Genomic DNA, 17,839 nt, shown 5'->3' with positions numbered 1-17,839 from the left:
ATAAAAACTACCGGTTCGGGGAAACTGGTAGTTAAAAAAAGCTACCAGTTCAGTCGAACTGGTAGTTTAAAAAAGCTACAATCCAACGATCACCTGTGCCGCGCGGATTAGCTTTGCTAGAAAGCAGGATTTCCTGCTTTCTTTTGACGCGTACTACGCATGCAAACCGGTTCAGATTTCACCCCTGTACAGGAGGATCCACACAACAGTTTGGAATATAATTTCAACACAGTATCAGCTAGACAGGAAAGGGCATCTGCAGCAATAGTAACTGGATTCCAAATGGGCAACATGGCAGGACAGAGTATTTACAAGTAGTCCTCGTTTAGCAGTTACCACATTTACTATCTATCCACAGTTACACAAATAACTGAAAAGTAACTTTGCGACCAGTCCTTGTATTTGTAACCTTTTCAGGGCTGTAAAGCAAAAAAGACTGTAAAATCATGAAGTTTCACTTAGCAACTACTAAATTGCCAGTCCTAATTGAGGTTGCTAAATGAGGATTACCTGTATTGCACCTGCGTAAAAGGGGCAGCCTATAATTACCTGGTCATTTTGAAGCACTGGCCATTGCTGTAGATACTTTTTTGGGGCAGAAAAACATAGTTATAGGGCTTCCCAAGCAATGCCTTTATCACCCAAATATGTAATAATGTACACAGAATTTTGTATGGAATAGAAATAAAGAACAAAATGAAAAAAGATAACTGATTTCTACAGTTCATGTCTTAGTTGGCTTGTCCAGATTTCTTATAGTTGCTACAGACAGATTAAAACAGCCTTCAACACATAATGCCAAAGAATATATTGGAACTACAACGTCCAGAATTAAACAATTAGAGGTTGTCTATAACTGCAGTAGTATAATAAGCCACACCTCATGGATTGCCCTGACCAGGACAGAGACTACTACACAAACTGTATTCCAACAGTCTCCAAAATTCCTGAAAATAAATAATGGCAGGTATTATTCCAGTAGTTCACACAGCAACTAAATTTGTTATAAATGGAAGGCAAAGTATTTGCCTGAAGACAGGTATTTGCCTGTCATGCTATGGTTCATGGGGTTCAGAGAATTGGATATGACTTAGTGACTGAACAACAAACTAATATCCATTTCCATTTTTAAAAAAATTAAATCCCACATTGGCTGTTTGAAATCCCAAATCAACCAATGGTCTATAGGGTGAACTTTCCCCAAAATTTAAAACAACCCACATTTTCTCCCCACAACAACAAATAAAAGATTTCTCATCCCTAATTTGTTACATGTTGCTAATAACGAGTCTTCTGGTAGAAAATGGGTTTCAACTGGAAATGCTTTGATGACAATCCAATCTGACACTGCATTGACTCAGTTGGATCAAATCTGATGAATTCATCTACAGGTAGTCCTCGACTTACGACTGGCCATTAGCAACTATTTGAAGTTCTAACAGACCCCCAAAAGTTCCAAAGTCCTGAGAGACATCCACCCCTCACATGATCCAAAGACATTTGGGGCATTCAGAAATTCTGCCTTTACCACTGTTTGCGGCATCCTGTGGTCATGTGATTACAATCACATGAAGGAAGGAGGCGGTGGTGAGACCTCTCCTGAAGAAGCCTTCCCTGGACCCAGCTATTTTGGGAAATTATCGTCCAGTCTCCAACCTTCGCTTTTTAGCGAAGGTTGTAGAGAGTGTGGTTGCATGGCAGCTTCCCCGGCACCTGGAGGAAGCTGTCTATCTAGACCCGTTCCAGTCCGGCTTCCGACCCGGTTACAGCACGGAGACGGCTTTGGTCGCGTTGGTGGATGACCTCTGGAGGGCCAGGGACAGGGGTTGTTCCTCTGCCTTGGTCCTATTAGATCTCTCAGCGACCATGATATCCTGCTGCGCCGGTTGGAGGGATTGGGAGTGGGAGGCACCGTTTATCGGTGGTTCTCCTCCTATCTCTCTGACCGGTCGCAGACGGTGTTTTCAGGGGGGCAGAGGTCGTCCTCGAGGGGCCTCACTTGTGGGGTACCTCAGGGGTCGATTCTCTCGCCTACCCTGTTCAACATCTACATGAAGCCGCTGGGCGAGGTCATCAGTGGTTTCGGGGTGAGTTATTATCTGTACGCTGATGATACTCAACTGTACTTTTCCACCCCGGACCACCCCAACGAAGCAGTCGAAGTGCTGTCCCGGTGCCTGGAAGCCGTACGGGTCTGGATGGGGAGAAACAGACTCAAGCTCAATCCCTCCAAGACGGAGTGGCTGTGGATTCTGGCACCCCGGTACAGTCAGCTGCACCCGCAGCTGACTGTTGGGGGCGAGTTAGTGGCCCCAAAGGAGGTGGTTCGCAACTTGGGCGTCCTCCTGGATGGTCGGCTGTCCTTTGATGAACATCTGGCGGCCGTCACCAGGAGGACTTTTTCCTTGACCGGGATGCCTTATGCACGGTCACTCACGCTCTGGTTACGTCTCGGCTGGATTATTGCAATGCTCTCTACATGGGGCTGCCCTTGAGGTGCACCCGGAGGCTGCAGTTAGTCTAGAATGCAGCTGCGCGAGTGGTAATGGGAGCCGCTCGTGGCTCCCACGTAACACCACTGCTCCGTAGTCTGCACTGGCTTCCTGTGGTCTTTCGGGTGCGCTTCAAGATCCTGGTTACCACCTTTAAAGTGCTCCATGTCTTAGGACCCGGGTACTTACGAGACCGCCTGCTGTTACCTTATGCCTCCCATCGACCCGTACGCTCTCACAGAGAGGGCCTTCTCAGGGTGCCGTCCGCCAAACAATGTCGGCTGGCGGCCCCCAGGGGTAGGGCCTTCTCTGTGGGAGCACCGACGCTCTGGAACGAACTCCCCCCTGGCTTACGTCAAGTGCCTGATCTTCGGACCTTTCGTCGTGAGCTAAAAACATATTTATTCACTCAAGCAGGACTGGCATAAATAGTTGATTTTAAATTGGGGTTTTAGTGATTTTAAATTTTTAAATTATTTAAATTATCGGCCATTTATTAATAGTTTCTTTTAATTTCTTTTAATTGTATATATTCTGTATTTTATTCCGGCTGTACACCGCCCTGAGTCCTTCGGGAGAAGGGCGGTATAAAAATCTAATAAAATAAATAAATAAAATAAATAAATCTACAAAAGGTCATATAATCGGGTTGGTCTCATAAGTGCCATCTTACACTCAACACTATTCTCACTGCTTTACACTTTTATTCAAAGTAAATGTGCAAAAGAACAGAGGTTCCAGCTTTAAAGCGCTCCATGGCATAGGACCGGGTTATTTACGGGACCGCCTACTGCCACCAATAGCCTCCCACCGACCTGTGCGCTCCCATAGGGAAGGCCTCCTCGGGGTGCCATCAGTCAAACAATGCCGACTGGCGACCCCCAGGGGGAGGGCCTTCTCTGTGGGGGCTCCTGCTCTTTGGAATGAGCTGCCTCGGGGGTTGCGTCAACTCCCTGACCTCCGGACCTTTAAACGCGAGCTTAAGACCTTTTTGTTCCACCGTGCGGGGCTGGCCTAACGTAATTTTAAATGTGGGGATTTTATGAGGGTTTTAGGATAGTTTTAATTTATTGTGGCCAAATTTAAAATCAGTTTTTTAAAATGTTTTAATTTTTGCTAATGCTGTTTTATTCTGGCTGTAAACCGCCCTGAGTCCTTCGGGAGAAGAGTGGTATAGAAATCAAATAAATAAATAAATAAATAAACAAACAAACAAACAAACAAACAAACGTCTCACTGGATGAATCATTAGCTACAGGCAAGAATGTACACCCTTCCTCTAATAAAGAATGTGCTGTGTATAATTATGCTTCTCTCTCTCTCCCTTCCTAAATTTTTTAAATTATCCAGTTTTAAACCATTTGTTTAAACTTTATTAAATTCATTAATCTTAATAACAATAATGGAAGAAACAGAATGTTTTAAATTAAACTCTATCAGCACATTGCCGAAGCCTAAAAAATGTAAAGTCAAACAACTTTATAGAAATTATAAAATAGGTGCTGAATCAATTAAGAAGATTGCAGTACAATACACTGGGCTGGCTTAGGCTCTGCTATGCCCCCCACCCCACCCCACAACAGAAGAGGCGGCCTTCTCACCACAGGAGGCATTTCAGATTTGATAAAAGAATGTCACTGTGGAATGCAAAGAGAGGGCATGGTCTTCCCATGCTTCCAACTAGTAGCTGTGCTAAGTTTGGGGATTCTCTGTACCATCTGAGGTGCTTCCTGAGGGTTTTTTTGTTTTGTTTTTTTGTTTTGTTTTGTTTTTTTGCAGGCAGCAACAACTGCAGATCAGAATCTATTCAGGGAATCCTTCAACCAGTGGAAAAGAAGCTGCGGAAGAGAATATCAACTCCATGATAGACTGTTTTATGCAAGGATTAACAATTTAAAGCCTTGCATTGTTGCAAATGTTTGGTGCAAATGTCAAAGTTGAGGGCTGGGAACTGAAGGAGGTGAAGGGTGAAATTGGATTCTCCAAGACTATCTTATCTAATTGTAAATTATTCTTTTGTTGTATCTCCTGAATTTAAATGCAATGTTGCTATGGGCTGGTGATGAGGCAAAATGTATTGATAAGCCTTGCCTTATTAACTGCTTCAATTACCATTCCCGCTGACTGAAGAGAAAATATTCCCAAACCAGGCCAAGAGCTGAGCGAAATTGTGCCTGTGGAAAAATGATTTTAAAAATTTAATTGTCATTTATCTGACCACCTTTTCATCCTCTTCAACCAGCAGGTCCAAGAGAATACTTTATTTTGTAACCCAGTTTTTTTTAAAAAGTCTTCGTTTATAGTTTTACTTTGTTCCTTTCCTTCCTTTCATAATTGCAAAATTAAAATGACTTGCAAGGTAACATCTGGCATAAGTTTATTTTGTCAACTTGGTTTGACATATTACTTTTTCAAAAGCAGGCAGAACATCTAAAGGCGGTATAGATAACTAGGTTGTATGTGATCAAAAGATTTCCAAGGTTTAGTATCTAATTCAAAAACCTGCTCCTAACAAAAATTGTATCATATATATATATATACACACACACACACACACACACACACACACACACATACTGTATGTGTATGTTACAGAACACAGGACAAAACTGATATGGTACCAATAATCTCATTCTGACATTAAAGAAAAAAATTGTTTGTTAACATGGCATGCTTGCATCATAGATGGGTGGAGTTCTGTGTTACCTAAACATCACAATTCAGTCACCATCTAAAGGTTTTAGCTGAAACATCTCTAAAATACTCTGCGGTGAAACTATCCTTACTTAAGCAGCCAAGTCATACAAACTCTACAACAGGGTGTCAAACCCAATTTCATTGAGGGCCGCACCAGGGTTGTGAAAGAACAGATAGACCTTTTTATGGTATCAAATAAGAAATTACCATACTCCCTATTAAATTAATTCTCAGTAAGAGTACCAAAGACAATACAGAAGCCACACTTTTTAGCATGTTCACTATAAAACTAAGGACTAAGATATGAATACCCCCATCCCCATATTCCTTGCAATAAACCTACTGATCTGAAGCTGTGAGAATCTTTTGTCAAATTTTGGCAAGTGTTATGATCAGTCCTCTTCAGGAACAGCCTATCTGATACAATGCTATATGTTTGGGAATTAGCTTAATAGTAAAAGACTGTCAGTTGTTTGTAATAGCTACTGTTACGGTTCACATTTAATTCTACTAATCTTGTGTGAGCTTCCTGGAAGGTTTAGCTAAATCATACCCACCAGAGGGAAGACTGGCAGATATCACATGAATCACTTGGCACATACCAAGCACCATGTTGTAATACGCTTTCTGGGGAATTCAGGACTGAGTTCTTCAGGTGCAAGGTTGCCAACATGGACCAATCCACTGCAGAAAACTTACATCCCAAAAGCTCTAGATCAGGGGTCAGCAACCTGCGGCTCTGAAGCCATATGTGGCACTTTCACCCCTCTACTGCGGCTCCGTCACTCAAAATATGTGTCACAACTGCCAATGTGTGGCACCCGCTGGAATGTGATTTACTGAACTTTTCAGTAAATCCTGGTAGGCCAACCATGGATAAATCCAAGAAAAGAAAAGTTTCAGAAGAAAACAGAACATTTAATTCAACTACATATGCTAGTTTTGTGGCTACTCAAGAAATAGTCCAGCACGGGAAGGGTTTTGTGGCTCTTGGTGTTTCCTTTTCTGTGGGAAACGGGTCCAAATGGTGTTTAAGGTTGCAGACCCCTCCTCTAGATTTTTTTATTTATTATTTTGATTTATATACCGCCCTTCTCCCGAAGGACTCAGGGCGGTTGCTGATGATTGCCCATTCATCCCAGCTTTAATAATACCTATTATGTAGTGCATTCAGCGCTTATACCGTCTCAAAGATTTTATGGTGCGTTCACTCCCATTACACACGGTTCCTTGACAGGCATCTCAAATTTGTGAAGCCAGAACCAACCATCACTCCAATGACAGAATTGAGCATAAATTAACATCCCACTTAGCCTTGCATTCAAATGCAATACTCTCTCTTCCCACATTTTCCTTCCTATAATGATAAAACTGGCTTTTGGGCATGTGTAAATGAGCATTCCTGCCTTAGGAAAACTTAGCATCCATCTCATAAAATGGATCAGTGGTGGCTGATAACTCTCTTTTTTTTTTTTTTTTTGTTCAAAAAGTTTTTATTAGTCAAAAAAAAGGTTTATACAAATACATATCAGGTATGGTAAATTTTCATTTTTCTTATCTAAAATAAGAATTTTACTCAAATTTTTTAACACATACAACAGCCATATGGCAAGCAGGTAACACGAAGTAGCTAAGTTTACAAATTTTAAATACGTAATAAAGAAGGGTCAAGAATAAACAGAATATCGTACTAAAGAGAATAAGGAAAACCAACACAATCCCAAATATCTTTATCACTTCCTAGTTTTGGATCTCAGAACTCTGGGTTCAGCCTGACCCAACTCCAGGGCGCAACAGCGGCAGCCGCTCGCCCCATGATCTATAACCTCCCTTCTTCAATTCCTGGGTCATCTGATTCCAGGAGGCTTTGTGTTCCTCCACATAGGCCGTAGCCTCCATAATTGTACTGATTTTTTCGTAATGCCCTCCCGGAAAATCATCAATCCCTCTGGCATCAGCCATCTGAAGCCCACTCCCTTCTGGTACAATTTGCTTGACAAAAAATAATATTTCTTTCTTTTTTCACGCACCTGTCTGGGAATCTGCCTCAGAATGGCTATCTCCCTGCCCCTGTAAATCAGTGCCCCACTCCTATGTTTTCTAAGAATTTCATCTCTCGTCTCTCTTCTCACAAATTTGACATGAACCTCTCTGGGAACTGCATGCGTGCGTGCATATTGCGAATTAACTCTATAAACTCGATCCACATCCCAATTCATGAAATCAACACCTCTCCCAAGAAATTCTCCCAACAATTTAATCACAACATCTCTCAAGTCTTCTTGGTCCACTTCTTCCAAATTTTGAAACCTAAGGAAATAAGACATTTTATCCATCTGTAGTCCAAGCACAGCATTGCCTGTCGTCTCCTCTCTTTTCTGCACTGCCCGCATCTCACCCTCCAAACCTTCCACTTTCTGCTTGTTTTCTGCTGAAACTTGTTGAGTATCCTTTAAATCCTTTTGGATAGTCACAATTTCTGCTCTTATTTCATCCAATTTCTTGTCCATATTAGATAACTTTTCCAAAATTCTCTCCATCTCTCCAGCAGTTGGTCTCTGACCTTTTGCCATTAAGGAAAAAAAAAAAAAAATACAAAATCCTCAGGCAGGCACAGTATCCTTGTAATTTCCTCCGGATCCACCAGGGGGCACTCACAGGAGCAACGAGTCCAGAGTACAGTTAGTCAACCAGGAAGTCAAGGGAAGTGATGTCATCAAAATTCTCATAGTGAAGGCGGAAGCTGGCACCCACCACTGTTCCCCAGAAGGACGTATGGCCTCAAACCTTCCCTCCTAAATTTCTCCATCACCTCTTCTCTCCAGAGCTACACAAAACCGGTAATCTTCTTATTTTAAGTTCTCCTCTCTCCAGAATAACTCGTGCTCCTTCCAACCGCAGGGGAGAAAACCCCCGCACTCGAGCACTCCACCACGCCACCGATATTCCTTCCTTCTCCTCCTCAATTCTTCTCCGTTCCTGTTCACCACCAGGCTGCTGCAGTTATAAATGGCGCCTGTGGCCAGAACCAACCATCACTCCAATGACAGAATTGAGCATAAATTAACATCCCACTTAGCCTTGCATTCAAATGCAATACTCTCTCTTCCCACATTTTCCTTCCTATAATGATAAAACTGGCTTTTGGGCATGTGTAAATGAGCATTCCTGCCTTAGGAAAACTTAGCATCCATCTCATAAAATGGATCAGTGGTGGCTGATAACTCTCTTAACAGTTGCCAAGATTATCTCAAGTTATAGTAAAGATAAATGGGATACTTGAGAAGATAGATTACAGTCCTATAACTTCTTCAAAAATATGTAATAGTCTCATATGACACAGTTACTTCTTGTATACTTCATAGCATCTATGAAAGCCATTAAGATATGTTGCAGAACAGCCACTTGATTGATGGTCTTTAAGAGAACAGTTCTCTAAGAGGCAGACTATGGTGGTGGTGTGTGTTATTTTTGGTTCCTCTTAGTCCCCATCCCAATTTGTGCTAGATCCCCATGCAGCTTTCTCGCTGCTGATTCTCTTTCTTGTTAAAAAAATGTTTTTTGTTAAGATTGCAGATATAACTTTTAATAATTCTGTTTTAGGACTACTGGCTGGACAGTTTGTGTGACCGAGGAATGGATGGAAGGTGTATCTTTAATGTGTTGGGCAGTTTGTCTTTTGCCCTTTATGATCATAAAGGAGGGGATAGAGAGATGGGTGATGATACTAGGGAAAAAAATGGGAAAGGAACTGTGTCCTCAGGATTGGGGATAAGGTTACTGAAATGGAAGATATTATAAAGTAGGCAGCCTGAGGATGGTAAGGTGCTACTTGGAAGGTCAGTTCTTCCATTACTTCCCATTTCCACCATTTTTCTTATTCTTCTGTGCCTATGGCATTGACCCATTGAGAAGGGACAAAGCTAATACTCTCATTGTGGGATTTTATGTTCCTGCAATGGCAATGGCAATGGCAATTCAAAGTGGACAGAGAGCTGAAGTAACAAGCTGAAGTCAGTTATGTGGAGGTGACTAGCAGAACATGTTGCCCCTTGTTGAGGCAATCAAATTATTGACCAAAGTTCCAAGGAATGGTTCATCTTTAAATATTTTCATTGTGATAAAAAGAAAGTGTTTACATTCTACGATTCCTTCAGAACTCTCCAATCTGTCTCATATCATTCTAAGGGAGCCCTAACCCTCAGATCCAGTTTGATGGGTGGTGTAGAAGAGCTGCAAATGAAGACTTGGAATGCCTCCCTTTATGTGGAATACCACTTGAGGTTCCTAAGATAAAAGCCAATGACTGCATTCACAGATAATGCTACACCAAGATGTTTCAACTACGTTTTTTTTAATGAATCAGACTTCATCTTATAGATAAGTAAATAGTTATGACTTATTGGGCAAACTCATATAATATTAGCTAAATGAGAACAGTTCAAAAACAATATAGAACCACATTGGGAAACAACTATATATTAAGTGTTCATTGTAGTCTAGCTGACTGTGCAATGAACCCTAACTATAATAATAAGCAAAGGTAGTACCAATAATAATGGGCACCTTGGATGCAATTCCAAAACAACTAGAACACAACTTGAACATCTCTGGCCTTGACAGAATCACAACTGGCCAACTGTAAAAGCAGCTTTATTTGGAACAGCTTACATCCTGCAACAATATCTTTAACACCATTGAACACCAATGCCTATCCCAGGTCTTTGGGAAAGAATCAATAGGTGGATAACAATGCCAAATCCAGTCTGAACACACAGCTGATTGTACAATGAACTATAATAATAATTTATTGATTAGGTATAACATTTATTGAGTATGTCAAGTTAAAATGCTATCTCGTATCCCGAACTGATTTAAGACATTCCAAAATTTTCCAGAAAAACAATTCTGATGCAAGATATTCCCAGAAAGCCTCCATAGTAAGTATAGAGATCAGTTCCAATTAAAGGCAATAATAAATGACTATTGCCTCTACTGTGCCAAAAATTGCCATTTCTATTCCTTGCCAGGTTTTATGCTATTTTCTTTTGTGGCACAAATCATGAAAAGGCCTGGTTTCAGACAAGAGCTCTTATTTTAGGCAGTAATAAATCTATATTGTTCTCATTCGTTTTATAACACGTTATTGACATACTCATAAAAGACCTTGCACTTGGCAATCCACATGTCTGGCATGATACGAGAGAGATTAGCCACAATCAAGAAAATAAATTGGAACCCTGAATAAAATCATTGGGATTATATAATTTTTAATTATGTTTTACTAACTAGTTTTAATATATTTGAAAGATATTTTTAAAAACACAAGCCAAATTTGCAGACATTAACCTAAGCTTGGCAGATTGAAAATTATAGTTTCAGTAAACAAATTTAGATATTTTTCAAACCAGACAAAACAGTGTTAGAATGGCTATGATAAAAACAGAATACTACTGTATATATTTCTAAAGCTAACAGGGTCATACCCAGTTAATTGCTCTCTTTGTTGCCTTAAATGTATTTTTCTTCAAATATGAACCCAAAGACAAAGTGTCTTTACACTTTGTGTGTTTACAAAGTAAACAGAAGCTTTATATTTAGCACATATAGAGGTCCTGAAATATGCAGCCCATATCCTATAAGTCATATAAAGCAGATAATGCTACGGTAGCATTTTTATCTATGTTGGCCTTCTAATACCACCTCTAGATGTACACAACTGCAATTCCAGCCATAACTGACCAATGCAGTATTGTATAACTGTGTTAATTTGGGAAGGTAATCGAACAGTTCTGAATGGCATTAGATTATAACATGATAATCACACATTCTGAAATATCTCTATATATCTAACAGTATCTATTTGTTAAATATCTATCAAATATATAAATAATGTTAGGTATAGAGAAATATCTCAGGTATTTATATGGAAAGATTCTTATTTATTAATATACATATACACACATATATATTATCTGTCTATCCATCCACCCACTTACTTACCTACCTACTAACCTATTTATAGTACCTACCTACGAATCCGGCAGAATCAGGCCATTGACCCATCTTATCTAACTGACTATCAAACAAAAGTCAACTGGATTCATTTCGGAAGTTCAGAATCCTGGACAAAGAAATGGCCACCTTCCTGTGTTGCTTCCCAGCAACCAGCACCTAAACCATTTAGGATGTAATAATAATCGAACTAGCATCATTAGTAGCTACTGATAGCTCGGTACTCCATGAATCTGTTGTTCAATTCCCCTCCAAAGCAATCCAAAATGGCTTCCACTAGCATAACTGGTAGCAATGAATTCCAATTTAAGTGTGTGGCATGAGAAAGTCTTTCTGTCCATCCTGAATCTCTCCATGGACCTTCTGTTACCTAGCAGTAATCATCTTGCATCAGTTCCCTAACTTTTAAAAATTACTCTTTCTCTATGTATAATAGTAAACAATTAAAGAAAATTTGAACTAATCATTATGAACTTTTTCCAATTGTGTTCCAAAATCCATAGGGTGTATTGCAGTGGCTTAACTTGGGGCATTCTTTTGTTTTATTTTATTTTGTTGTTAAGAAAACCAAGTTAAAAGCCTGAAGAACACAGAGACTAGGACAAGTAGCTCTCCAGCTGTCGTGGCCTACAAGAGGCAATGCACAACCAATGGTCACGGCTTACTTCTTTATGCTAACTTTGTACGCTGTGTTATTTTTCCAATGCTGAATAAGGTTATTACTAAATATATAACAAACTATAAAGCAAAAAATACAAATGCATTTATGCTCTAAAATAAATGCTGGATGATGTTTTATTTTCAAAGACGGCAATGTCAACATCATACAATAAGACTTTCTTGAAATGAAATTAAACAAGCACTACAGTCTGGGTTGATATTAAATATTAAGAATTTAAAAATAATGCCTGTATGTATAATTAATTCACAGCTAACAGAGAATAAATTAATTGCTCTCTTTGTTGCCTTAAATGTATTTTTCTTCAAATATGAACCCAAAGACAAAGTGTCTTTACACTTTGTGTGTTTACAAAGTAAACAGAAGCTTTATATTTAGCACATATAGAGGTCCTGAAATATGCAGCCCATATCCTATAAGTCATATAAAGCAGATAATGCTACAGTAGCATTTTTATCTATGTTGGCCTTCCCCCATCTAATACCACCTCTAGATGTACACAACTGCAATTCCAGCCATAACTGACCAATGCAGTATTGTATAACTGTGTTAATTTGGGAAGGTAATCGAACAGTTCTGAATGGCATTAGATTATAACATGATAATCACACATTCTGAAATATCTCTATATATCTAACAGTATCTATTTGTTAAATATCTATCAAATATATAAATAATGTTAGGTATAGAGAAATATCTCAGGTATTTATATGGAAAGATTCTTATTTATTAATATACATATACACACATATATATTATCTGTCTATCCATCCACCCACTTACTTACCTACCTACTAACCTATTTATAGTACCTACCTACGAATCCGGCAGAATCAGGCCATTGACCCATCTTATCTAACTGACTATCAAACAAAAGTCAACTGGATTCATTTCGGAAGTTCAGAATCCTGGACAAAGAAATGGCCACCTTCCTGTGTTGCTTCCCAGCAACCAGCACCTAAACCATTTAGGATGTAATAATAATCGAACTAGCATCATTAGTAGCTACTGATAGCTCGGTACTCCATGAATCTGTTGTTCAATTCCCCTCCAAAGCAATCCAAAATGGCTTCCACTAGCATAACTGGTAGCAATGAATTCCAATTTAAGTGTGTGTGGCATGAGAAAGTCTTTCTGTCCATCCTGAATCTCTCCATGGACCTTCTGTTACTTAGCAGTAATCATCTTGCATCAGTTCCCTAACTTTTAAAAATTACTCTTTCTCTATGTATAATAGTAAACAATTAAAGAAAATTTGAACTAATCATTATGAACTTTTTCCAATTGTGTTCCAAAAATCCATAGGGTGTATTGCAGTGGCTTAACTTGGGGCATTCTTTTGTTTTATTTTATTTTGTTGTTAAGAAAACCAAGTTAAAAGCCTGAAGAACACAGAGACTAGGACAAGTAGCTCTCCAGCTGTCGTGGCCTACAAGAGGCAATGCACAACCAATGGTCACGGCTTACTTCTTTATGCTAACTTTGTACGCTGTGTTATTTTTCCAATGCTGAATAAGGTTATTACTAAATATATAACAAACTATAAAGCAAAAAAAAAAATACAAATGCATTTATGCTCTAAAAATAAATGCTGAATGATGTTTTTTATTTTCAAAGACGGCAATGTCAACATCATACAATAAGACTTTCTTGAAATGAAATTAAACAAGCACTACAGTCTGGGTTGATATTAAATATTAAGAATTTAAAAATAATGCCTGTATGTATAATTAATTCACAGCTAACAGAGAATAAATTAATTTTTCATTGTTTTCTTGGGTTCACAAGTAAAGATGGATTGTTTGCAGGAGAAACAAAGAAAAGATTAACTCTAGGAAGGAAAGCAATGACAACCTTAGACAAGACCAGGAAGGATGATATTATTTCTGAGCAGTGCTTTATATTAAAAGCAGAAAAATGCTTCAAGGCATACAGGGATAGGAATGTGGCTATCATTGTCTGCCATTCCTTAACCAAATGTATCTTTTACCAGGAAAGGGCACTGCTTCACAGCCCTAATCTCTATGCCAAGAAATATCAGAATAATTAAAGCAATGGTCTGGGGTGAACTGAAGATTTGCAAAACTGTGGCCGGATTTCAAGCTTCAGGACTGCTTCATCAAACCATTTCATTGCAACTACAATACAATCTGAGGAAAAGCGAAGAGTATAGGGTTATAGATAAGTTATATTTATGCTATTGCATCCCCCCAACCTTTTTTTTTTTTTTGCAAATCAAATCTAAACTATTTCACACACACCTCCAAAAAATGTATGCCCTTAGGACTAATCTCTGAACAGCAACAGTCATGATTTCTACTTAATATCCAGAGACAACAAGGTCCAAATTCGTTCCAAGCCTATTCTTAGGCTCGAGAACAGCTCTATATGACCTGACAATCTCAAAATATGGTTGCAACTGCAACTGTTAAAATTTTCTTCTAACCACACATTAGCTGGAAATTTTGAGACCTGCAGTTCCGACATAATGTGAAAGAATCAAGACAGAGAAAAGTACTGTACATGGCAAATTAGGTAGACTGTTGGAATGAGGGCAACACTCTAGTGGTAGCTTTTAATTATACTTAATCATCAGTCAGAGTGATTGCTGCTATATGATTTTTTTATTCTTGTCTTGGGCATTATACAAATTCCAATCCAATAGAACTGGAAGTAAAAGCTTAAGGAAATAAATTCTAAATGATGACCAAAATAAGACTTTTATTTTTAAAAAATGCATTGATGTTACTAATGTAGATTGCTTCAGGAAAGTAATATGTTTCAATTAAGGTTGCAACCCATTAAATCAGTTGTTGTTGTTAGTTGCGAAATCGTGTCCAACCCATCACAACCTCATGGACAACGTTCCTCCAGGCCTTCCTATCCTCTACCATCCTCTGGAGTCCATTTAAGCTCATGCCTACTGCTTCAGTGACTCCATCCAGCCACCTCGTTCTCTGTCGTCCCATTCTTCTTTTGCCCTCAATCTTTCCCAGCATTAGGCTCTTCTCCAGTGAGTCCTTCCTTCTCACTAGGTGGCCAAAGTATTTCAGTTTCATCTTCAGGATCTGGCCTTCTAAAGAGCAGTCAGGGTTGATCTCCTCTACAATTGACTTGTTTGTTCGCCTTGCAGTCCAAGGGACTCGCAGGAGTCTTCTCCAGCACCAGAATTCAAAGGCCTCAATTCTTTGGTACTCAGCCTTTCTTATGGTCCAACCTTCACAGCCATACATTGCAACTGGGAAAACCATAGCCTTGACTATACGCACTTTTGTTGGCAGGGTGATGTCTCTGCTTTTTAGTATGCTGTCTAGATTTGCCATAGCTTTCCTCCCCAGGAGCAAGCGTCTTTTAATTTCTTGGCTGCAGTCCCCATCTGCGATGATCTTGGAGCCCAGGAAAATAAAATCTGTCACTACCTCCATTTCTTCCCCATCTATCTGTGAGGAATTGAGAGGGATGGATGATCTTAGTTTTCTTGATGTTGAGTTTCAAGCCAACTTTTGCACTCTCCTCCTTCACCCGCATCAAGAGACTCTTTAGTTCCTCTTCGCTTTCTGCCATTAGAGTGGTATCATCTGCATATCTGAGGTTGTTGATATTTCTTCCAGCAATCTTAATTCCAACTTTTGATTCATCCAGCCCTGCCTTTATCATCATGTGCTCTGCGAATGAGTTAAATAGGCAGGGTGATAGTATACAGCTTTGCCGGACTCCTTTCCCAATTTTGAACCAATCAGTGGTTCCGTGTCCAGTTCTCACGATTGCTTCTTGACCCACATATAGGTTTCTCAAGAGACAAATGAGATGGTCTGGTACGCCCATCTCTTTAAGAACTTGCCACAATTTGTTGTGATCCACACAATCAAAGGCTTTAGCATAATCAATGAAGCAGAAGTAGATGTTTTTCTGGAACTCCCTAACTTTCTCCATGATCCAGCGTATGTTGGCAATTTGATCTCTAGTTCCTCTGCCTCTTCGAAATCCTGCCTGTACTTCTGGTAGTTCTCGATCCACATACTCCTAGAGCCTAGCTTGTGGGATTTTAAGCATAACCTTATTAGCATGTGAAATGAGTTCAACGGTGCAATCGTTTGAACATTCTTTGGCATTGCCTTTCTTTGGAATTAGAATGTAAACTGACCTTTTCCAATCCTGTGGCCATTAAATCAGTACTGCAACACAATTAAACAAATTGTTAATCGATCACACAAAGAATGAATTATTATTCTATCAAACAAATGTGCATACAAATAAACGTAATTTAATTTAATGCAGGGACTCCTTTCTATGAATTTCAAGCCTTTTAAATAGATAGAAAGGCCTTTCCTGACTTAATACAGGATACCTGTCCAGGTTGGGGAAACTAAATACAAAACTATGTTCTGTCTCTGAATAAATATTGCCTGGTGGTTCGTAATGTAAATTATTACAAGAATACTGCAATTTCTTATATGAACTTTTGTTTCATCTTATAATGTGCCTTTTGTTACTATTTGTATATTATTTTATGGAATAGTGCTACTATCAAATTGTTAGGATCTCAAAGAGAATTTTTTATAAAATAATGTATCAGTACACGATGCCACAGAAATCTTCAAGAACATATAAAGACACTTCAAATGCATGTTGGGAGATTTCTAGGAATGAATGGCATACTAAGATCAGCTTCTTGGGAATATGAGACAAAAAAAACCTGGATGAGGTATTAAAAATTAAAAAGGAAATAAAATTACAATCCCAGAGAGCAATTGGAATAAATTTTTGCTAGATTTGCAAAAGAAGCTATTTAAAGTTTTAAAGAAACAATCAACTGAATGGATTAAATATCAAGTTTTTCGTAAAAAGAAGGACACAAAGTCAGTTTATTTGATCAAGATTAAAATGTTATTTTGGGTGACTCTTTTTGGATTTTGGAGACATGGACTGGAAAAATGTACAATATTAGATTTACATACAGTTTTCATGCTGTTCAAATTTCCCCCCCTACAGTTTATGTATTCTAACGTGATAGTGTTTAAACAGGTTTTGTACTTAAGTGTCTTTCCACTTAAAACACGGAATTTTGTGAGCACATTTTCTTTAAAGGAGAAATGATGCTCTGTCATGTTAAAATTTTGCTCTTTTATTTATATTAGGATACTAGGATTTTTTTATGCCTCTTAAATTTTGATTTGCTCATAGTGAGAGATGGAATGTTTATTTGAATGGAACATGTTATTTGGGATGGTTCTCTTTGGATTTGCTGACATCTGGAATAGGAATATGATGTACAGTGGGTTTCATTCGTTACCATAATGTTTACGCTTTTCTCCCTGCAGTTATTTTAAGTATTGTGAACTGATAGCATTTAAATTGGCTTTGTATGTAGTTGTCTTTTTACTTAAAGGAAGGGATATCTGTGAGCTTGTTTTCTTTAAAAGATAAATCCTCCCCATTCTGTCGTTATACTTTAATCTTTTGTTTACACTAGAATATTGAGTTATCCTAAGATATCTCATGCCTTTTAAGTATGGATTTGTTCACTTTTAAGAGCTGTGATCTGGAATGTTGAGTTTTATATATATTAATTAATGTTATCATTTTACGGCTGTTTGGATTTTTTGCTGAATTGGATTGGAGAACCTGGATTGGAGAATACATTACTCACTGGATTTGCCTATAGTTAGGAGTTATGGGATGAAGAGTTTTATATTTGTTGATTATGGACAGGTAAAAAGATAGTGAAATTGTTTATACTTGTGGATGAAGATGCTTTTTAATGGTTTTCCCTCCATTTTTTCTTTTTTAGTCTGTATTATGTTTTATTATTAGAATCAAAACTTTTAATAAAATTGTTATTTAAAAAATTTGTTCATGGTCTTTGGATCCACTCAAATATTTCTGAAGCAAATTCTGTCAGTTATATGAAATGGTGGTTTGTTTGTTTTTTTGTGAAAGAATAATACAATACAAT

General features: G+C 38.5%; 1 protein-coding gene across 1 annotated transcript in view; it reads right to left on the bottom strand.

Moving 5' to 3' along the window:
* The window catches only part of HMGN3 (high mobility group nucleosomal binding domain 3), a 45,067-nt gene that overhangs the window by 14,040 nt on the left and 13,188 nt on the right, over window positions 1–17,839 (bottom strand).

This window comes from Ahaetulla prasina, chromosome 1, assembly GCF_028640845.1.
Source record: "Ahaetulla prasina isolate Xishuangbanna chromosome 1, ASM2864084v1, whole genome shotgun sequence".
NCBI classification, from domain to species: Eukaryota; Metazoa; Chordata; class Lepidosauria; order Squamata; family Colubridae; genus Ahaetulla; species Ahaetulla prasina.
Note: the sequence above shows the minus strand (reverse complement) of the source record. Positions and strands in the feature narration are given on the sequence as shown.